Source organism: Dermacentor variabilis, chromosome 3 (genome assembly GCF_050947875.1).
Source record: "Dermacentor variabilis isolate Ectoservices chromosome 3, ASM5094787v1, whole genome shotgun sequence".
NCBI classification, from domain to species: Eukaryota; Metazoa; Arthropoda; class Arachnida; order Ixodida; family Ixodidae; genus Dermacentor; species Dermacentor variabilis.
The window spans coordinates 140,307,300-140,331,339 of NC_134570.1; the positions used below are offsets into that span (position 1 = coordinate 140,307,300).

General features: G+C 47.3%; 1 protein-coding gene across 4 annotated transcripts in view; it reads left to right on the plus strand.

Annotated features, from left to right (window-relative positions):
• Nucleotides 1-24,040, plus strand: part of LOC142576330 (A-kinase anchor protein 1, mitochondrial-like) — a 117,147-nt gene that overhangs the window by 5,884 nt on the left and 87,223 nt on the right. Inside the window, exon 2 of one of the 4 annotated variants that reach the window (XM_075686414.1) lies at nt 9,172-9,296. The exons of 2 other annotated variants lie outside the window; for them this stretch is intronic. The gene's annotated coding sequence lies outside the window, so the exon portion shown is untranslated. Of the gene's footprint in view, nt 1-9,171; nt 9,297-24,040 lie in introns of those variants that run through there. One more of the 4 variants, XM_075686419.1, reaches the window with a different exon arrangement.

Genomic DNA, 24,040 nt, shown 5'->3' on the forward strand with positions numbered 1-24,040 from the left:
CTGGTCGTCTCTTCGTGTAAATATAATGCGCATTACTAGATGTGTATCACCATTAAAGGATCCGACAACCTTCTGAAACGTGACATGGGATTTTTGTGGAAATGAAGAGGACATGATATATATGAGAGAGAGAGAGAGAGAGAGAGAGAGAGAGAGAGAGAGAGAGAGAGAGAGAGAGAGAGAGAGAGGCTTTACCGATATGCTGCGGGTGAACATGATTTATAGTGATGGCATCATGTATGCAGTTCATTGTGTAAACATAAATTCTAACTTTAAACAGTAAGGAAAGTAGTGAAAACAATACGTTGACGCTCTACGGTGAAACTTCAGTACAAGTATTGCAGGCTTACTATGTAGCGGCAAATTTCTATATGTAAGTCGGCTGTTATTAAGTATACGATATGTATTGCTTAAAATCACATTTTCTATGTTTTATTGGCCTCAAGATTGAGCGAAGTCGCTGCATGGCAGACGCTGGCTGGACAAGGCACATGGGGATGACGCATTATGTCGTCTGCTGCACAATGCATTTACACGTGGGCATTGTTACGTCTCAACACCACCGACGGTGTTAATTGAACGTTTGCTACGTATCAAACCACCACACCTCCGAACCAGACGTCAGTGACTAAAAGTGCTCACCCCACCATTACCTGCAAACCGCAGAAAAGGATGAACGAAAGGGAACCACGACAAAGAATGGGAAAGCGCAGTTAATTAGACGAGTCAAATGGCCACCCATCCCTCTGCACTTATCCAGCCATCAAGACAGCATGCAAACTTGCCGTTGCATAGTTCCACGAAAAGACCTCATCCCTTTCCCTGGCTGACTGAGCAAAGAAGAAAGACATCATGTAAACCAGCTGTTTCAGGATTCCATGAAAAGACCTCAGCCCGTGCTTCACCCACCAGACTAAGCGAAGAACGGGGTGGGCAGCGACGAACGAACCAGGTGTCGCCGGACGATTTCTTTCTTCCACAAATTCCAAACCAGTTTCTTCGAGGCAGAGTTACTGCGGGTTATGGCTAACATGGGTGTGGTATCGCAACAGAGTTGTCGATGGTGATTTGCTGCTGGACAGTCTTCAGGTTCCCTAGTTGACTCACCTAGGGAAGATGCCGGGTATAAAAGCAGATACTTTTCGAGAGTGAAGACATTGGGTCCTGATGAGAACTGAGACTTTAACTTGTTCCTGCATGAAGTGGGCTTTTGCACTGGGGCCGTGTAACTAAGCTAAATAAACCCCTTTCCTTTACTTCATTTTCTACCGCTTGACGTCGTAGTCGATGGGCTTGGTGGATTCCATGCCCTGAATGCCACCCTAACCACAACAGCGCATAATGTGCATATTTTTTGGAAACTGTTGTAAGGTTGTAGCAAATTCATAAATACTGGTATGCATTTTGTGACTATGTACAGAAGCATTTGGCCTTGCAATGTAGTCCTAGCACTGTGATGAGATCAGTGACTGCACAAGCAGAGTGTCCGATATGTGATCGTTGCACTGTCTGTTTGCCAATATTTCAAAGAACAGCTGGCCTTCACCTCCTAAAAGCCAGGTTTCTAAGAACAAAAATAAGTTGAAACTGTGCGAAAGGAAGCCAATAAAATCTATGTTCTGCTGTGTCATGTTGCATGTGTTTATTTATTTTAATACCTTCAAGGCCATAAAGCCTTACAAGATGGTGTGGGGGGGAATTGTACACAGTGAACAAGAACAAAATAATGCAGCTACTAAGAGTAAAGGAGATTCAACTGCAGCTTTAAATGCAGTTATATCAGTCAGTTGGGCAATAGATGTGGGCAGATGGTTCCAGTCATTCGAGGTAATTGGAATAAAATAATAATAAAAGAACTTTGTATGCAAGAAAGGAGCAAGTACTTTGTGTTGGTGATCAAATGTGTTTGATGCGTGGGATGGCTTCAAAAGAAGATCATATCTTAATTGCACATTGTGATAGGTTTTATGAAACAGAATGAGACAGCCCCCTGCGTGAACAAAGAGGTGGATGGCCTAAAGCTGTTTTCATAGACGACACTCTGGATATGTGTGCATACTCTGAAAGAATGAAACATGCGCTGCAATTTTGGACAGATTCCAAAGTATGAATAACATTGTCAGTGCCAGGATCCCACACAGTACTGGTATACTCAAGCTTTGAACGAACAAGAGTTCTATAATGAAAGAGTTTTGGAGGGGAGGAAAACTTTATATAGCCATGTGTGCGATTGGCATTGTTTATGTAATTGACATGAGTCTGCCATGAAAAGTTAGAGGTCAATTTAACAGCAGTGTATTTATTGCATCGAACATTTTCTAAAACACTGCCGTTAACAAGATATTCGGAAACGCTAGTGCAATTCATCTTGCGGGAAACTCTCATTACTTTGCATTTGCTAGCGTGATGTTCCTTTTAGTGCACAAGGAGGAAGCTACATTAAGATCTTGTTGCAGAAGAATACTGTCAGTATTAGGGAAAATATTTCTGTAAATAGCAATCTGCAAATAATTTAAGGTAAAATATTAGGCGGGTCATTCTTCTTATAAACACCTGTGATATTCCAAAATTTTTTTTGTTTGTTACAAGTAGTGAAGGAAGGGTATCGTGATAAAAAATTTCCTTGGCCTTTTCAGCTGCCGCCTTGTACTGAGCGGCACGTTCACAATAAGTGCACCATCGACTGGGTTCGTTACTGCTTAGCTTTCCATGACACACGCTTCTTCCTGTTTAACAAGTGGTTTAAAGAAGACGTAAACCATGGCGACCGATATTTACATGAAAGCATGCAGCGGGATGTACACCCGGTCACAAAATATTGCGGGGCACGAGATCTGAAAGAAGAAAAAAAAAAGCTGCATATCTCCGCAACCTCGCAATGTAGTCTGGTATTTGTATTTTGGGCCTCGACTAGAATATGTTAGCAACATTGCCATATAGTTTTACTGGCTACTGCTACAGGCTGCTTAAGAATAGAACATTTTCGGAGATCCTGTGGTCCGTAAACTTTTGTTGCCGGTTGTACTTGTCAACCAAATTTGTAATTTTATCCTTAAAAACTTTCCAGTTAGTTTCAATAGAGTGTTCTTTGAATTTCTGCATGTATTCATCAAGGAACACAGCAAGTTCACGGTTAAGTGCAGGATAGTCTTGCCCTATTAAAAGACTCCTCACCAGGTCTGGCCATTTTGAGCTGACAAGTGCAGACCATACAATGCATGCCAATGATCGTGTTTGCGAAGAATTACATCGCTGCGCACTGCGGAAAGGTCTGAAATTTCAATCCGAACGCCATTTTTCCCTTCTCGTGGCCACTGCGCTCCGAGGCGGACAGTCACATACTCGCGTCCCTGCGCCTCCATACTCGGGTACGCAGTGTGACGTCGCTCGTGGTAACACGTGACTTTGAGAATTATTCGAGGCACGGTCTGTTATTTGTGTGGTCTGTTGCTTGAATTGACGAATTGAAGTTTAGAGAAATAATAAAACACACATACAGAATGTCTGGGTGTTTTTTTTTGTTTTACTTCGCACTGAAGCAAGCAAGATGTACTTCCGCTTCACCTGCTTGTTCCATGCTCGTGCGGTCGCGTGCGCAGGTACCGAAACTATGCCATTTCCTACTGTGTTCCATCATATGATTATGCTTTCTGCGCTTGTTCTGCCTCAGTATTTGTGTAGCACTGAACTATACCGCTAGTCATGTGTCCTTGTGCACAGCGTGCAAAATTGTGCGCTGCGCGAACGAGACAACAGCTCGCGCATAGCGTCTAAAAAGTGCATAGTGTCTAAAAAGAAAGAAAGCGAGTAGAAAGAAAAAGTGAAGGAGGTGCCCGTGACATATGTTTGATGCGATCGTTGAGGTCCGTCATGGGAGAACGCAGGGAAGGAATTTGGCTTGCGGAAGCTAGACAAAGCAAGTGGAGAGAGCGGCTTGTTTGGCAGTGAAGCCTGCCTGCTGAAATCCTGGGTCCGCGGCACTGAAATATTTCTATCTTGGCTATTAATGAGCCGATTTGAAAAATGCTTGCGGCAGAACGCTCCCTAGAGGACATGTAACAAGTTGCAGCATATGACCAAAATTTGCTATGGGGCCTGGTGAGGGGTCTTTTAATGAGCTTCGGTTGAAGTACAGGGGGATGAAATTCACCCTGAATCTAAAGTAGATGAAACAATGATCACTTAATCCGTGTGAGAAGCATGTCATGAACCCTATTGGGGGAAGTAGTTAGAACGAGGTCAAGTATATTCGTGCTTGTTTAAGACGTTGGTGCTGGTTCAGTTATAATTTGTGACAAATAAAATTCATGGCAAAAGTTTACGAATTCAGGGGATTCCTGAGAGTAATGGCGTACGATTGTGCCCGTAGAAGGCCACTGAACACTTAGAAAGGTAAAATCACCCAGTAAAAGTACAGGCATTTGCAGGAACCTTCCAATAATCTGATTCAGTGTGTCAGGAATCGGCACAGAATGTCGCAGAAGAAACGGGGCAACCAATAGCAGCAACGTAATAATATCGTGATTGATGCACACGCACACACAAATAATTTCCAAGGAACCCGTGGTAGGTACAATATTTATGTGCAGGTGATATGAAACAATGATTAAAGCTCCTGCTCCCCATCTATTAACACGGCCAAATCAATAGATGTTGAATGGCGTGTTACGTTCAAATATTTCTGCGTTACTAACATTCACTATCTGAAACATACCATGTGTTTTTATACGAAATATATTCACGCGTCCACTTTCTTGCTGTAACAAACTTAAATTATAATTGTCATGATAATCTGTGATAGCCATCGTCCTGTCAGTGCTTGTACAAGCGCCGACAAAAGTGGTATACTCCATGCAGCGGAGCAGAAGCAACGGCAAACTGCATCGCAACGCCATCTACAGGCAGCATCTAGGATCATGTCTGCCGATAATAAAGGGCACTCATTGGCTCTCTCGATCCAAGATGCCGCCTGTAGATGGCGTCGCGATGCAGTGTGCCGCTGCTCCGGCTCCGCTGCGTGGAGTATACCACTTTTGTTGGCGCCTGTACATTTCTGCAGGCAGCTGTAAGTTTGCATTAATTCAATAACAGGTTCTTCTGCAACAGTTGCTGCTGCTTCCACAGTTATCTTGTCGAGGTAAATTGCACTGGTCATTTTCAGCACTGGCAATTCCTTTTGAGCAAAGATTTTGCCCCCTGATGTCAAATTTCCACCACATTTGCTTCATTTGAATGAATGCCCGCAGTCGCTTTTTCTCGTGTTTCATCAAATGTTCATTGATGTGTAACACCAAGGACACCTGACTACCCGAAGCCTTGCTGTCACTTCTGATGTTGACTTGCCTTATAGAGCAATCATTACACTAAAGAAGTGTAATGAATTTAAGTTATGTTAGTTCAAGAACAAAAGCTATTCAGTTAAAAAAGAAACTAATGTAAAAAGTAGATCTAGGTGCGAAAGGGACACCGTAAATACATCTGGTAGAACTCGTGACAGTTAAGGTTGTATTCTGCTGTATACTTCAATATAGAGGGTGGCATAAATCTAGGTAGGTAAGGTCTGTAGTTTGCAGAAGACCACCTAGTATTCCTTTTACATTTACTGCTTCCCCTTCGCTTACCCCTTCCCCCAAAATTACCTGTGCTACACGTTTCATTTTTTAACCTGTGACCACCTGGTGCTTAACCCACCAGCTGAATTGGTAGACATTTGATAAATGTTCTACAGTAGGAGCAATGTGGAGAAACCCTTGTATGCTTGTAACATGTAAACGTTGGTTTGATGGATACTTGTACTAATAGTTACAGGAACTGTTCAAAAGTCGGAGCTGTAAGAAAGCCATTGAACCTTTATAATGAATGCATTTTTACATTTTCATCGTTTACTTGGTTCCTTCTTGTGTGCAGTGGGGGAGGGGTGGGGAAGGAGAGGTTATTGAATGAAGGGACTGAACCTGGCGAGCGGGGCAACATTGCAGATGGGCCGGTGCATGAGAACAGAGTACAAAAAGGAAATTAGCTCCTACAAACTGAGAACCACCTCCCTCATGTAGAGCATTAGGGTATCTGATGGTGATTTGGCTGTTTCTTTACTTTTTCCAAGTGCAGATTCCGGCCCTCTGTTGTTGGTACTTCGTCGACATTCATTCGAACTGTACCATATTCAAGACGTCCATTCATTTAACTCGTTCGTTCATTCAAGACAGTCACCATGTCTCTTACTTCTTATAGGTGGAACACACTAGCGGCCAGTGCACTGCTGCGTGTCAGCACCGTCATGTGGCAAGCAGTGATGCCCTGGCCATGTTTGTATTAATTTTGTCTGTAAAATACCACGTCTCGGGAGTTGAGGTCTCGAGCAATCTCGAAGCTGCTTGTGCACGCAATGAACAGCTCGCCTTTCAATCGAGCGAGGTCCTACAGAGTTTGCTTGGCAGCAGAGAAACCTAGGGATGTATTCTCAAACAGTCACTTTCAGAGGCATTTCTTTCAGTGTGTGCTGATTGGTTGGTTGGACAAAACTGCTTGAATCATACTAGGTGCCATACACTACATTCACGCTGAAAGCAATAATATCACTGAAAGTGATCACCCAAGAGCACATCCCCTAGCTATGTTGGGGCGAAATTGCCAAGAAGCAGCAGCCTGCGAGTTGCAAGTGGCAGGCCACTGTTTTGATGGTGTGTTCATACCCTTATTTACATATTCTATCAAACTGCTCTACCTGGTTCTTTCTTGTGAGCTTGTCGTGAGGCTGCAACCAACAGCCTATAGAAACGGACGACATAAACACGCAGCCATGGCTTGTGAACTTTATACCAGATGGCCACTCAATATAGGCATTGGCAGTCGATCCCAGTGGATGAGAAATTGAAGCTTAAAGCAGTGTTTCGGTTGTTTGCAATTTGAAAATTATTTGCCGAGTACCTGCTGATTGGCACAAGCCAGTTTCCACTGTTTCTTTTGCATTTATCATCACATGGTTCGTGGAGGAATCGCTTCACAGTCAGCCTGGTCAGCCTGTGACCTGTGCCAACCACACTTTCTATTTGCAATTCCCAAACGTAGTGAGGTGCCCGAATTTGGAATATCTCAGCCTTTCTTCTTTTACAAGCGTGTCCTTGTCCATCTCCAGTTTGTTCGACACTAGACATTAAAATTTTACTTAACAAGGCCAAGTCAAGGTGAGCCATTGGGCAGCTTCTGTAGCGCCTACTATAATAATCACTCTGGGAACCCATCTCATAGTTGGTAGTCAGGAGTTCATGTGGTAGACACAATCTTTTTCAGGTAGTTTAATTAAAGGTGCATGTTTTAACGAGTCTGAAAATTTCAAAATGGGGTGTAGACCCTCCCCTTCTGGATTCAAATTTTTGTCTGTGTTTAGTGGACACATTAAGTTTGCATTAGTTCCTGCTTAGTATTTGACCAGGAGAGGCAAAATTTAAAGTTCACACATTAAAATGTTTGCAGTATGACACACTTAACAATGCAGGATCTGCACTTGCTTTCCTTGTGAAATACGATTGTTGAGGAATAATGAAATAGTATACCTGCCAGCTCTCCTGATTTTTCCGTCAAGTTTTTATAATATTACGAATGTTTCATCATGTTTTCCAAAAAGATATGTTCCGTTTGCTAAATAAATTTTAGAGGTGTTCATGGATGGGGTGACGCAAGACTTAACAAAAAGATGCATGCAAAAGTGAATGATGTGGTACTTGAGCCACCTTCTTGAGGCACTGCAGGACACCGCATACTAGTTCGGTACTTGCCTTCAGCAAGTTTATTCAGTGTAGTTCATGAAGCAGGGGAAATCAGCAGCAGCAACGTCGCTGAAAAACTCGGTGGGGGCTAAATACGATGTGTTACTTGTCAGTCTCTGCTGTTACAAGTTTGCTGCTGCTTTGTGCGCTGTGTCCGAAGTTAGATACATATGGTAGAAAAGATGTGGGCTCAGGGCAATGCTCTTAAGAACGCCTTTCATATTCCTTACCTCCTCCCCCTCCTAGGGTTTTTGCAAATTTTAAATCTCGCAGCTTGGCAGGTGTGAAATAGCCTTAGTGGACAAATAGCCGTTAGTGGACAGAACCAGCGAAAACAAATATGTGTGTAAGCCGCGACTAAAGGGGATATCAGCAGTGCACAAATGCATTTTCCTAGCCGCATATATCAGATAAGTGTGTGTTGTGCTGATTAGGGGCCTGTGGATTACACAGAAGCTTCCTCGTTATGTGTGGCTTCTAGGACTAAGCTTCTCAGGGATAATGTTTCGACCACAGGGAGTTTTAACAAGCTTTCTCTTTGTCAGCTTACGAGCCCTTTTCTGTGACGTATGAGCGGTGTGTCCCCTGCAAATGCTTGCCCTGGTAGTTCTTCCGCCAATTGTTGGTGGTTCTGGGAATACATTTGGCTTGTTGCTGAACCACTTTGGTGCACTCACTTTGGACACAGGAAGCTACGTATGCAAAGATTTCGGTTAGAACCAGTAGGCGATAGCTATTCAGTGTTCTGTCTTTATTCCTCTATAGTTCTATTAACTAATAGTCTGAGTTAATAGCTTTCTACAGTCTCTTTAGCTTTCTTTCTCAATCTATAGACACTAAATTGCATTTTTGCTTCTCTTGTCTTTAGTCTGCAGGCTTTCTAGCCTTTTATCATCACTGTTGTGGTATGTCCACTTGAAAGCATGAAGGCTCCGTTGCACTTGTGGACAATCCCCACACATATATCTTTTGGTGATAGAAATTGAATGCTGCTGATTGTGAAGGCAACAAAGAGAATTGTTACATATTAGTTGTGGTCACTCTTCCTTTTACCTGCAAGACCTGCAGAAAGCTGAGCATTCAGTATTGCCATTGTGTCCATATCACCTGAGACAATGATCTGAATTGCGGTTATCAGGTTGGTTTATCCTTCGTTATCTTACGGCTGTGTGTGTCCACTGCAGGTTCCCTTTAGCCATTAAGTATGTTCTTTGTGCACCTTTTCGCTTGGTGAACATTTATGATAAAGCAGAATTATACTTGAGAGCATTTGTCGGCACTGTATTCACATGGGTCTTGCTTCTGTTTAAAGTTTCCTTTTTGTGTAAACATCTGTATGTGCTTTCTGACTGCTTTGTCCTTTGGTAACAAGCGCATTACATGCTGGTGTTTCTGTGATCAACAGATTGCGACATGTGGAACTGATAGCAGAACCAGAGTGTGGACTTTTCTAATGGCTTTGCACAAACTTATTAACCGTAACCAACATCAAGATACTGGCAGTTTAAACGGACGTGGTGTACAGCTCATGTAAGTGGGAATTCATTCCGTTCATGTGCATAATGGCAAGTTTTTACATGACTCATCAGCAACGAAGCTTCAGTTCATTGGTATCATTCCTCGTCATGTTGCTGTCAACATTAAATTGAACTTTAGTTTTTCCTTCGTGGTGATTTCTTGAAATATGTGAAGGCTTGTGTTCCTTTGAACTTTGCAGCTGTGCTGTGAGCTTTTGTTTTGCTATGCTAAAGCAGTTGTAACACAGACATACACAGAGGAAGAGAAAGACTAATGCAGCAGCAAGTGTTAGAACTTCCATGCTCGTTTATTACATTTATTTTGTAAAGCTAGTTGATGCTACAGATTTCGTGTGTCCTGTCGCCTTTTCACCAATGTTTCGTTGACTCGCCTATTTTACAAAACATTCTTAGATGCCACATTTCACTAGTGCACTGACGTCCTTGCCTTCTTTATGCCAGTTTTAACTGCAGTAGGCTTGCTTAATTTTGATCCCGCCGTTTCTTCTAATCATCTCATATGGAAAATGCACTAGCTAGTACAACATACGTCTAGTTAAATCAATCTCGATAAATAGGCGAGCTTTATTGTGGCTGTCGCGGAATTATGTTACTTCACTTTTAAAACGTCAAACCTCATCAGAAGGTGAAGCATTGTTTTTAGACTTGATAAAAGGCATGTTGGGGATGTTGAAACTCTGGGAAAGAAAACAAACGCGCTTCTCGTTCGTGTTTCACGATACGACGTGGTTATTGATACAGTCTGTTGATCTGTTTATGTGCTTATTACTGCGTTCCTTACGATTCCTTGCAACATTTCGATCGAGAACAAAGCAAGTAGAGCGACATCGTAAATAATGTGCTAAAGCCGCCGTAGTACGGCTGAACAGATCCTTAACGTGTCCCGAAAACTCTGTGGACAAGCGTTCCTTCTTTCCCATGCCATCGAAAACGAAGGCGGCTGCAAAATACAGGCCTCCGAGATCGTTGGAAAACATGCCCTCCATTCGCCGAGGCCGCGGTCGCTCCGATTTCGTTTCTCGCCTTCCACGCAGATGGCGCGACGGGTATTGCAATCGGCGTGCGATTTAGGCAGCACGTTGTGAGGCGCTCGGTCGGGTCGTTTGTTTCACATTTTCCTCGCGTAGACGTCGTGAATTGAATGGTCCCTGAAGAGAAACAGCAAATTAGTTTAGTTGGAGAAACAGTTATTTCAAGGCATCGAGGGTAGTATGCTTGAGTAAATCGCCACACCCGTAGCAACGAAAGGTTGTAGTTCTTCCATAGCTATACTCCGTTCCATACATAGCAGTGAACGCTGTGGAGGCTAGATGGACTTCTTGCAGTGGCTTCGTTCGGGCTGGGATACAGTTAGATGGTTTTTGACCGCACTTGTACCCAACTGTCTTTTATAGAGGATCAGTAATCGCATGAAAGAAGTTTTAATCCTTAGAAACAAACACAGACTGTGGTATACGGCTGCTAATGCGTTGTTTTAGAACCTATTTATTTTTGATGCTCTTTTCAGTTTTTTTTTTTTTTAATTTTCAACCCGTGGCGAGGACCGTCACGTGCGTGCTCGCGCGAGCGAACGCTGGTTGGCGCGCAGCGAAGCATAGACGGAACGCGCGGAATGGTAACTTTTCTTGACCGAATTTCTTGCGTAGCTTCCACAGGGTTGACTGCTATGTATGGAACGGAATATAGTCCCCGCGATAAATTTGAAGCCTTTCATCCTTGAAAAAAAGAAACAGAGCTTGTGGCAACGCTTGTGATACGCCAAGACTTCTAACAAGCTCCATCTAATTAAGCCACACTTGGGCACGTGGCCATCAACAGAAATCACGACGAAGTGACGTCCTCTTTTGCCGTCTCACACTGCGGCATACGTACGGCACACTCAATTACTTGCCGACTGGTGGGTAAACCCTTATATGTGGTAGATGATATACTACCTATGGTAGATGTGATGAAAGGCAGGCCGCCCACCTCATTCTGCTGGAGTGTCGGGAGGCAGAAGCTGAGACAAAGAACTTCAGAATACCGACAGCGTATCCCAGTGCACCCGGTATTAGAGAATTTTAGTGCGTCCGATATTCCGGCAAGCGCGGCCGGTTTGCCGGTTTAGCGGGGCCGTAAATGTGAGCGGCCAGATCGGTGCCGCGAAGCTCAACCACACAAACACAAAGCTAATTACTATATTCTGCTTAACTGCTGGTGTAAATTTTCGACAGCGGCGTAATCGTGTTCACAATTGCGCCGCTGCCAAAAATTTGCAACAGCGAAGCAGAATATAGTAGGTTACTGCAGTTTTAGCTCTGTGTTTGTCTGATTAATAAGTAAGTTGTCCTGATCACTTTTGACTCGGGGCAGGCGTTTGTCAACGCCACAGGAGATGTTCAAAGTACAAAAAGGAAAGAAAGCAAGGCGTAGAAAGTAAGGAGAGAAAGAACATAAAACACACTTTTGTCACAGTCACAGTCTGTGAGTCCGTCTGGTTGGTCCGGTTTTCTGGCTCCAGTCGCCTCGGTTTTCACCAAAGCCACGACAATCCAATCCGCCAGCCATGTCGGCTCAAGTCAGCGCGTCCCAGCTGCGTCGCTGCCTGGTTGGCCGTCTGTCTTAGGAGCTAATGTAGCTGAGGTTGTCGGCATCAGCGGCCACTCGCTGTGACTGGGCGGCTCTACCCGGGCGATGTCTGTCTGGGGGGCTTCCTTCACCTATTCGGCTCGCCTGCCCAGTCGTTCCCACTGTTCTAGCCGGATCTTCGTAGTCTCGGCGCGTGCAGTTCGGTCCTCCTCGGTGAGACCAGTCAGCGCCAGGCTCTCGGCCAGGGTGCACGATCGGGGATCTGCCGGAAGTCTTGGACATTGTTGTAGCACGTGGAGAAGGGTTTCTTCTGGTGCACCGCACAAGCGGCACGTCGGATCCACGCCGAATAGTTGGTGGCGGCGTTGGTCTGTGAGGAGAGCGCCTGTGCGGGCTTGAAACAGCAGGGCGCTGCCTCTATATCCTCGGTAGGCTGGTGATGGGCACGGTTCCTGCTTGTGTGGGTGATATAGTGCCAGGCTTTGCTTTTTTGCCACTGTCATGCGCCAAATCGTTTTTTCAGCATCGTTGATTTCCTTGGTGACTGCCTTGCGCCATCTGCCTCTGTCTTATAGTGCCGTGGCGTTTTGAATTTTCGCTGTATTTCGTGTCTAGGAACGTGTGTTTCCGAATCCAAGCCGTCTTGATGTTTTTGTACCTTAGGTGTAGGTACATTCTGCGACTGTAATTTGTGTTTGCCATGAATCTGAGTCTGCCGACATATTGTAATTTGGACCTCGCCTCCCTTGCCTCGTACGAGGACCAGCTCATTTCCCCGCTTAGTGCTGCATTTGCTGTGGCTATGCTGCCCCCTAGCAGCCAACGGCCTAGTTCTGTTTGGTGACGCTCCAGGCATTTTATGGTTTCACTGGAGTAGGCCAGCACATCGTCTGCGTATGTTGTCGCTGGTACTGCTACTCCCTTCCACAGTGCGCGTCCGACAGTGTATGGGTTGTATGAATGTCTGTCCAAGTGCCAGATGCGGCCTTTGCGGCGATTAGATTTTTTTATTAATGCATTTTGATGCTGATCCAGAAAGTTTGGTTAGTCGCTGAGAGTTATGCCGAGGTATTTGTATTGGAATGTTTCTTTTTTAACTCTACACCACCAGGCGGCTGCACCGCTCCGGCCGCACGTTTACGCCCCCGCCAATCTGGGAATCTGCCCAAACCGACCCCGTTTGCAGGAATAGCGGACAGGCTAAAGGTCTCTAATGTTTCTTAGCACAGAACCGTCATTCGGCACCAAATCTTGTTTTAGGCATTTTAAATCATATCCGTAACACCGCGCATTAAAGACCTTTAGCTTGTCCGCTATTCCGGCAAACGGGGGTGGTTTGGGCGGATTGCCGGATTTGCGGGGCCGTAAACGTGAGCGGCCGGAGCGGTGCAGCCGCCTGGTGGCGTAGAGTTAACCAGATAAACACAGATCCACAGATCTAAAACTACAGTAAACCACTACATCCTGCTTCGCTGCTGGTGCAAATTTTCGGCAGCGGCGTAATTGTGAGCACAATTACGCCGCTGTCGAAAATTTGCACCAGCAGTTAAGCAGAATATAGTAGTTAGCTTTGTGTTTGTGTGGTTGAGCTTTGCGCCACCAATCTGGCCGCTCACGTTTACGCTCCCGCCAAACCGCCCGCGCTCGCCGGAATACCGGACGCACTGAAATTCTCGATTATTACCTCAATAGATCCGTACCTAGGACAGCCTCCCTGTAGAGGTTGACGCTGCGATAGTTACATCTAGTATTGCATGTGCCTCCAGACTCGTGTGTTCCAAGGGCTCTGGTGAGGCTTTAGTACTGCTTGCAAAGTAGTTCCACTGAGACTTCATAAACCCTATGTAGTGTTATCGCCTTGTTGCATTGCTTTCATGTTTGCAGTACACTTTAGTCAGTGTCATGCTTTTATTACATATATATTTTACGCATTCTACAGGGACTGATCTTTTAGGCCTTTATACGGCCACTGCACACGTACCATTCGCAATTCATTTTTCCGTCGACAACCTATCGCCACTCGCACGGCGCTCTTTGGCCTTATTTAGACCTTGCGCCAAAATAACACTACATCATCATCAGTATTATTTGAAAAGTATATCGCGCAGATTTTGCGGTAATATATATATATCGCACCGTAACTGCAGGCCGGTACAGCCTAACGTAAGGAATTTGCCTCGTGTATTTGGGCCGTTGTGGTTCCGTTCTTGAAGCTTTCCAATCTCAAGTCTTCGGCTTTGTTGAAGTACAACGCAGTCCATCTTAAAACCGGTAAGAAAAAATTAACTAGCCGTAAAAATCCATGACGTCACGGCGTTGCCACCCGTATTTAGTTGTCTGCGCCTTTTCTGGCTTACATGCGTCACCTTGTGTTATTGTTATTGTGAAAAGCTAATTTACCAGTACGGCGGAAATAATTTTCTCTTCAGTTCACTCGTTAAATACACGACAGCAGAGAGGAACGATCTTGTCGTCCGCGAACAGCTGGTTCATCGTCAGCCTTCGTTGTTTCCACTTTATTGCGTCCTTACAGTTACTTTAGACAATCATTCGGCCCAACAGGTCAGTGAGGGACGGCGTCCCACCGCGAACGTATACGCATGTCGCACCTTGGCACTGATGAGCCGCCATACGAACCCGCGTAGTGGTCTGCGCCCAGCTTCAATTACGCTTTTTTTTAATCCGTGGCTGGTGTGCCATCTTGGGGGTTAGAATTCGCGGGCTATAAGGGAACGCGCCTCATTCCGGACAAGTTGTTATCGCTAAAGGCCGACTTTTATCATTGCACTTCCGTTATTCGTCCCCCGTTGCCGTCGCCACTCCCGCCGCACTCGTCTCGCTTGATTAGCACCATCGCCGAAGGCCTTGTTCTGCCCCTACTTTTGATGGAAACAGTTGCGTCGCGTGCTTCTGCTATACTACACGATAAGGGTTCGATAAGGTGTTCCTTCGGTGAGCACGTGCGATAGCCGGCTCTGTCCGTAGCTATCGCGTTCACCGTGAGGCAGAGAGACGCGTTCAGCTTCGATTTATCCGGTCGCGCTGTATTAGAATAGCCTTAGCCGAGTGTTTACAGTCCGCCGTACCTTAGCAGTGTGCGCACAGCCACCGCAGCTTTGCGCGCATCATCTGCTATAATTGGAGAGCCCTGTCTATTCCACTTGCCCAGCAACGCGTCCGAAGGCGCGTGGTCACGCCGCGCCGCGGACAGGCGTCGCCTTGCCCTCGCCGGACGGACGATGATGCCGTGTGCCCCCGTCTTCGGAAACGCGCCTCATTTGCCTCGGGAGTGCGACAGCCTGATCCCGGCGCTTCCGTCGGCTCATTTCGCAGCCAAAAAGGGGCGAAGTCCGGGTAGACGCTGCCGTGGCGCAGCCTGCGGGCGTTCGTCCGCTCTGCAGCGTTCGGCTGATGGCGCGACCAGCTGATAAGGTCCGCTCCGTGGTCATTTAAATGCCTCTCTCTGGCCGGCCGGACCCGCGGGGAAACTGGTTCGCCCACTTGAACGGTCGTTGCCTCTCCTTCCCCCCTTCTCTCTCTCGCCCTCCCTTCTCGGACGGCGACCTCCTCAGCCCGAATCGGGAGCAGCACACGCGGCTGCCCCTCTTGCGGTCGGCCTGCCCGTCCCCAGATCGGCCGGCCGGCCGGACCGTCCAGTTTCCTGCATCCGCGGGCCACGGGGAAGGATAAAGACGCGCGTCTCGCTGGCGTCCGCGCGGGTGAGGCGCTGCGGACACGCTCGGTTATCGCCGGTAGCGCTTCCTGGATGGTGCGGGAGTTATTTTAACCAGGTTCGAAATCTTCGGCGCGAATCAAGGCGACTGGGCGTCGCAAGACTGGGACCCGGTACTCTTCGTCTTTGTTACCTGTGGTTCTCCAGCGTGTCGCTCGTGTAGCGTACATGGCGGATTGCACCTTCCTCGGAACGCGTCGCGGATACGTGACGCCTGCGCCCTCTGATGGCTGAAGCCAGTCTGGTCCGTCCTTCTCCACCGAGAAAGCGTGCCTGAATTTAACTAGGACAGCTTTATGCGATTTTTTTTTCTTTCGTACGAGGCTCTTTTTAGGCCTGCTGCGAAAAAGAAAATGCGTGTCCAGTGGTTGGATTTAATTCACAAAGGTCGCCCAGCACAAAATCCCGATCCCACAAGCGGTCGGTTCGTTGGTTTCCCTCTAAATGTGGCGCATAATTGCTATGGTGGAATGGCGAAGTATGGGATTTATTTGTATTTATTTATATTAAAAACTGCTGCTCTCAACCGAGAGCATTGCAGGAGGGCAATACAAAAAGTAAATTCGTAAACTGGAAATAAACGTCTAAAACAGCGTTCATCACTCCAAACAAGAAAAAATGACCTTAATCATTTGCGTGCAATCTTAAAGGCTTGACTGTTACACAATTTTACAAAGTAAAATAGTTGGGTGTCACATACTCACAAAACATAAAATGGGATTAGCACATTACATGCGCGAAGGCATTTAAACAACTAGGGTTTCTGCTCAGAAAATAGAACAGAGCACTTCCAGCCGTTAAACTAACTGGCTATAATATCCTGGCCAGACCTATTATAGTATACGGAAGTACAGTGTAGGACCCTCATCAAAAGTACCTTCGCGACAAACTCGAAAGATTGCAGAATAGCGCTCTGAGGTTTATCTATGCAAAATATTATTTGTACGATAGCGCAACGGACATGCGCAATGAAGCGCACCTTACAACTCTGTCTAGCCAGCGTCAAGTCGCTTCTGTGAAGTTTATCTTCTCTTTTACGGTCACAATAAAATAAGTAAATACGACGATATTCATCCGCCTGGCAGTCGCTGTAGTAGGACAAACCACGATAAATGCATCCGGCCATTCAGTGCGCATTCAAATACGTTTAAATATTCCCATTTCGCTCGCACTTTGAACGCTTGGAGCGCGCTACCAAGCGAAGCTGTAAATAATCAAAATATAGATCGCTTTTGTTCATTTGTGGAGCAGCGAATGGAGCCTGGATAGCTACTTGTAAAAGCGCAGAAAGTATGTTGTAGTGTTGTACTGTTTTTTTTTTTTACATCTCTTTTCTCATGTGTAGCATGAGGTTTATAATGATGTGTTTTTCTCGTGTACGCGAAATGTAACAACGTAGGTAACGTACTATTGATGTACTTGCTATTGAAAAAGCGTTCCGGTCTTCCACACGTCGTCCCTGTTGTTTTTCTGGGAACTGGTATCTAATTAGATACCTGTGATGGTTGTATGCCCGCTACCTGTATGGATCTGCCGAAGACCTACAGTTTTGATAAGGGATTAAAAATTCGAAATGGCTACAAATAAGCAAATATGCAATTAATAAACGTATAGTGAATGTAAGAAAAAGAAGGGGTTACATAAATGTAGACAATACATGTTTCATGCATTTGTGTGTAGCCCTGTCACGGCTTGTCACCCGTTCACTGTCGGCGGGGTATCCACGCCGCTTGGTCTTTCTGTACTCAAGCGAAGGAGTCAAAGTCGGGAAAAAGAAAGAAAAAGAATATTTATCGACTGACAATGAATGACACCAAGATTAAAAGAAACACAAGAACACTAACACACATGCACTTAATCTGGAGCAGTGGGGAATACAAAAGAAATGCAACGTACAGTTAACAGTAAACATAGAAGTTAACACTACGCAAGGATACACTTAATGGTTGTCCACTAAACAGAGTTCAAAAGAAAAGAAATGATGGCATACGCATGGCCGGGCAGCAGCAGCAACTCCATAAAGCGTGGAGCCGACGGCAGAGCTTTCCCGAAGAACGCTGGCAAGCCGATCTCGTTGCAGTGGATGCGATTGCTGGGCAGGGTTTCCCGGGAGTCTAAGTCTGACGTCTTTCCTCGAGCACGTTGAGCTAACCTGAGGGGAACTACCGTGAGTTTCGTTGCAGAACTCTGTCGTCTCCTACGTCAACTGGTAACTCGCAGTTCAGACGCGGTAGGCGGCCCAGGCGATACTCGACGGCACTAGCTCCTTGACGCTTCTCAGCAGATTGTAGGCTTAGCTTCTAGACTGCTTAGCTCGGTCTAAAACCTGCGTTTAAAGAGCTTTTCCTTTCCCTAGTTACCTGTGTTGGGGAACGGCAGATATTGGTGGCGATTCAACCAAGTTCACCCAAATGTATCCCGGCTCCTCCCAAGGTCTCGGGCGTACCCCTTTTTAATTAGGGGCGAAGTAACGGACGATTCCCCCCTGCTTTTAGAAGTCGCGCACTCGTATTGCACCGCACGCGCACACCCTCGAGTCCGTGGCGGGCCTCTGTTGTTTATTCACAAACAAAGGAGAAACTGCGGCTGCCGGCCATAAGGCGCTGTCGGCACACATACACTGTCAGCACTTCGTGGACACAGGATTGCACAGATACACCACATATTTCGGAGTATTCGCACCCCTGCTTTCTTAGTAAGCTTCTCAATGCACGTGCGGGGCAGAGAATACACAGGGGTTCCTACAGAAAGCTGTCGGGGTGCCACGGTCGCGCCGACGACAAAAAGGCAATAATCTCTAAACCTGCCTTCGACTTCTTTCGGCCGCTTGCCCGAGTGGCCGACAATAACCGTCTTGCACGCCGGTCCCTATTTCCACGACCTTTTGGCGCCCGTTGGTCGGTGCTTCGCCGAATCGAAAAATGCTGCACCGTGACAAGCCCACTAATAAGTTTCCCGAGGTGGTAATCAACATTCTTTCTGAAGGTAGGGGGCGGGGGGGGGCGAGGGGAGTGGCATAGCGTGTGGTCAGGACAACTACAGTTGTACGATTGAAATTTGAAAATGATTTGGTATTTGTGATAGATGGGTGCAATTGGTTCCATTCTCGTATAGCTAGTGGGGAAAGCGTTTAAAGGTCTTATTTGGCTTTAAATGACATTATATTATTTGAATGGTTTTGACGCGTATTTCGAGATTTGGAAAAAGGCATGTACTTCGACGTGTCTATGTTAAAGTTGTCAAGAAGAAGCTGGAAGAAAAACTGTAGGCGTGCTTCTTTCGCTTTTCCTGATAGCGTTTTCAGACTAGAGGCAGCTATATGGCTCTTTTCTTTTCTCTTGTCACGGAGTAAACATTTATCTTCTCGAAAGGAGATCGTCGCTCGCATCTGCTAATATCAACTCCAACCGACACCGCCCGGAACAGCGCAAAACGTGTAGCTGACACTACTCCGCCAGCGATTGCGTCGCTGCTTTTGCATTGGGAAAAACGGTTTCCCATTTGCGCATTGTATATTAGGGCGGAAGGAAATACGAGATCATGAAACGAGGAAACATCGGTAGTGGCAGTCGGGCCTCATTTGTGTTGTCCGAAGGCATCATGCAGCCAGCCCTGCCAGGGGTGCGGTCCCGTAGAAATAGCTGTTCGGACGTTGTCAAGGTGGCATTTACTTGAGTCACTCCAAGACAGCCCTGCAAAATCCGGTTTCGGTCGGTTGTACTCTAGCGTTATTTCGGTCAACGCTGCTGCATTGTCTTTCCAAAGGCAATCGTTTAAAGAGTGCTAGGGCGCAGACGTGCACAGCGCCGCACTTGTTTCTCTCGCCTGCAGCAGATGTGTTTTTGCGGGGCAAGTGCGATCAAACGCTGTTTTCACATTTTCCGCGCTCTTAAGAAAGAAACAAAAAAAAACGCTAGACAGGTAAAGAAAGGTCTTGCGGCGCATGTGCCGGTCTGTAGGGCGTATGCAATCTGCATAAACAGGCTGTTAGCTCCTGCCTCTGTCACCCCCCAAGAGCTACTACTTTTTTGTCAGACGCCCGACGTTCCTGCACGACTCTTCCCTTTTTTTTTCTTCTTTTTGATGCAGAGGGGGCAGGGGCACAATTAGGGGACCCCTGCCCACATACTGCCCTGTCGTCGGCCTTTGAGCGTCTGATGTCGCGGCTTTCCAAGCTGCTGTGTTCACGTACCCCTACGATCTTGATGATGAGCCGTAGCCGGGAGCAGTAGCGACAGTGGAGACGGTCCTGTATAGCTGCGTTCAGCCATAGCGTGAGAATGCGCTAAATGCGCCGCTTCGATTCAGCCGATGTGTTCCTCGATCCTTTTTCTATCGTTCTTTTTTTTTTGCAGAACTATTCTCGAGGAGGGGGGGGGGAATAATTTTGCGTAATTGCGAACAACAAAACACACCGCGCAGTGCAACAAGGTAAGGTGCTGCAGACGTAGAAGGGTTGTTGGTGCCGCCTTGTGACCTGTAGTTTAACCCGAGCATGCGGAACAATTATTGCAGTGGTGTTGTAAACTGCAGGCTTACGGCCTATTAGAGTTCGAGGACGATCCCACCGCTGGCATCCAGTTGTAGGGGTTGTCGGACGATCTCGCCGCTGCCCCCATTTGTAAGGGTTGTAGGTCGTAGAGAGGAACTAGGCGTACAGGGTTTATTTACAGTATTTACATTCTAAACAAGAGATACATCGACAGTCTAGTGTGGCTCCCAAATGGAGTACGCAAGACGAGCATACAGCACACAGCTCACTAGTACATTGACGAGCACACTACGAGCACGCAGACGGGCACGAGCACCTAGCAGCCGACAAACAGCCGCTTATAAGCACTCCGTTCTCCCTAGATCCCTAGGTGAGGGAAAAACGGCAGTTCACCGCCGATTCGTAGCGTCCAACGTCAACGCAGTCGACCCGCCGTTTTGGAGGAGGAGGGCTCACGCACACACGTACACACTTTGGGTTCCCAGAACCCGAGTTGAGCGGGTTCTCGCTGACACGTGGCTTGCCCCGAGCAGACGCCTCTTAATCCCCGAGCGGACCTCGCACAGTGGCCTCCGCCGCTGTCCATTGTCTGGCGTCTTCAAAGGCCCGTGAGTGGGCACCGCAAGGCATCTCCTTCCAAGAAATCCCCCTGCTTCAGCCGAACCGTGAAGGCATTGGCGATTTCACTAACAATAGTTGGTCTGCCGATCGCGTTTAGTCATAGCGGCGCCAAGGGGTTGTTGACGCGGCACCTCGCGGTCCCTACGAAACGAGTCACCGCAGCGTTTGTTGAAGGCTTTCATGGTGTCTTCAGGGAAGCCCGCCACGCTCGCAGCTGCTGCTGGCTCAGAAAACGTTCAATGTCGGCATCTCTGCAGGCCATTCCTAACAGGCCGTCGGCATCCTGATATGATACTTAACGTATGGTGGATTATGTTATTTTTCCTGTCGGCGAGAACGTATTTGCTACATATATAGTGTCTCGACTGTCATGTGCCAAGATTTGAAGATATGCAAATGCCACTTAGCTGGACAGAACCAAGGTAATGTTGTTTACCGTCGCTTGGAGATACTCAGAATATTTTTCGCATACCACCCAATTACATAATTAGCCTTGATTAATGAATTCACATCTCACATATTCTTAGAAGAAAAGTGTCAATGAGAAAATTGTACAGCAACATCAATAACTCCAGATACAACTTACTCTTGCTCAATACGTACTACATAAGTTTTTTTTTTTTTCATATTGTGAAAGAAGCCCGCAAATACACGCAAAGTGCCTCGAGTGGCCAGTTGCGCGACAATTTTGCCGCCATTCTAGTTCATATCGTAGTCATCTGTACGAAGACCATCCTCAAGTTGGCGACGAGTTTGCATGTTGGTGTAATAATGGAAGTCAAAAGGAGATTACATCGACGGCAGTAGAGTGTTTTAACACGTCCATAAACGTATTACTATTTACGGAATACCGTAGACCTCGACGTCAACGGCAGCACTGGTGGCTCCATATTTCGACATTGAATTCAACCACAGCGCCTACTGTTATTGCATTGTCAGGCGGTGTGCATATGAGCTATTGGCGTAAAGGCTTCGGCAGCGACTTAAATCATCATTGTATAGTGGCTCTTTCGTTTTCCTTCGACAAAAAAAGAAAGAAAGCATTTAACAGAACAAACAATTCTTAGTGCTTTGTGGTTGGACAAATCGTTACTAGATTGCGATACCAGCAGGGGCCTTCGATTCAACACTTCCAGTCCAGTTAGCCGGGCATTTAGCAGAATGCACTGTTACGTACAACAGTTAGAGGAAGAGGCCGTGCAGATTGCCTCTTCTCTCAAGTACCTTGGAGTTGTGCTGCGGCGAGGACCTGCGCAGGCGCTGTCCACGAAGTAGGGCAAACTGCTCTCAGAGCCCAGTGCGTTTCGCGACGCCGATGGAGCTGCAACCGCATCGTAATGATCAGACACCTGTGGAAAATGGTGCACGTTCCTGCTCCGGCATTTTTGAATGCGGTGCCTCTCGGCGAAGGGCCATGATGTGCTTGAGAGGCGACAAGAAGTTGGCCAGATCGCTTCAGATGCCATGGAACTGTGGAGGCGAACTGTGGAGGTCAAGGCGATTTAGGTTGGTCTAGCTATGCTGCTCGGCACGCCTCAAGCAAGCTGGCTTTCTGCAACCGCTTGTTACATGTGCGTCGCGACACGTGGGCGGAGAGAAAGAGAGGGAGTCTTCGACTACTTTTCGGCAACCTGCCTTGCAGTGGACTCCGCGTGTGCACCTCTTGGAGCAAAAATACGGCCTCGTACGAGACCCCGTACTGGCGGAATCGGTCAGAGACGTCGCAGTGGCTGTGCGACAAAGAGTCCGGCGCGTGGAGGACGCGGCGGGGTAACAGGCGCTGGCTCATGAAGAGACGCTGTCCGTCTACCGCCAACGCAAGAGCTCCATCAAGGCCGTCCGCCCATACGATGGGGTTCCCTGCTTTGCGGGGCTAGAGCAGGGGCGCTGCGCACTCTGACGCGGCAGCGAGTGTTCGACAAAACAGTGACGCGTGTGTTGTGCTCCAGTGTGACGAGCTTGGCGATCGTGTGGTTCTGAGACAAGACTAACATAGCGCTCGGCTTCGGAGACTGTGAGGGTGATGTCCAGGCTACAGCGCCGTCCAGAACTTGATTTCGTTATTTATTTTTTATTTGTTTTATTACCCGGCCGTCATAGTAACGTCCACCAGTTTCAAAGGGAAAGGCGCCACTTCAGCGTCCTATAAGCCCCGTGAATGTCTTGTGATGTCGTCTACGTTTCCGGTGTTGAACCTGTCTGGAATTCTGTATTATGCGGCATGCTAAAACTCTTACGTACTGCTAAACGTGGAAGTGCAAATACGCGTTTTTATACAGCTTTTTATGGCGATTCGCGTTTCAAGTCGGTGACAGCCGTACTTTGCCACATTACGCGCAGTGTAGCTGGTAAAGCGAGCTCGCGTCCAGTGAGCCATGCCCAACGGGCCTCGACAGGGTCCTTCTCCCTGTCTCCCACTTTATTGCGCTCGCCTGCTGCACGAGCCAGATAGTGGGTTTGTGAGCGTTGGTTCAAAAGGGCCCGACGTGCGATTTGCGCGGCTTGCCGCCGTCGGTCCTAGGGAGCCTGCCGCTTCTGTGGGCTCTCCTGCGTCCGTCCGTGGCGCGCCTGTCAGTCTTGTCAACTCTGCGAGACGGTCCGCGCTGTCGGAGCACAGGCAGATTTCGCTTTCTAGTTCTTTCTCCTGTCAGCCAAATTCTCGTAGACAAGTTGTGCATAGCGCCCTGTTAACCGCGGTGAGCAGAGGGGAAAAAAAAAAAGTTTCGCTTTCATCGCGTTTGCTTTTTCTTTTTTGTTCCTTCCCTCCGTCGTGTTTCTCCACCTCTCTCTTAGTGTGTGTGCGTTACCCGTCGTGTGTCCTTGTGATGCCTCCTTTCGCGTAATGTGAAGGTTGGCGCTGTTTATCGCGCTTTTCGTTGACGTTCGCCGCGCGCCAGCTGGGTTTTCCTCTTTCCGGCCGCGTGTGCGAGTCGGAAAGGAGGCGAACGTGAGTTAGAACCGTTTCCCGGCGTGATCTGTACGGCGCGAAGAATTATTTCTTCTCACTGAGTCCTCTGCGCTGCGCTCGCTTTTTGATGTGGCCGCTGGCTGTGCGCGACCGCCGTTTCTGTAGCGTACACGGCTCACGCCTTGATGTGCGTGCAACGGCGTTCCCGGTTCAGTGTGGCGCCGACCGGGCGGCCTCCGCTTACCTCCCACTTTGGGATCTGCACAGCTGGCAACATGACAAAAAACATTCAATTACCACGCTCGCCTTAGCAGTTGTTGCCGTCAGTCAGCTAAACGTGATCATCTCCGATGTCATCATCAGCATCTTCGGCCTATTTTTATGTTCACTGCAAGACGAAGGCGATCTCCAATT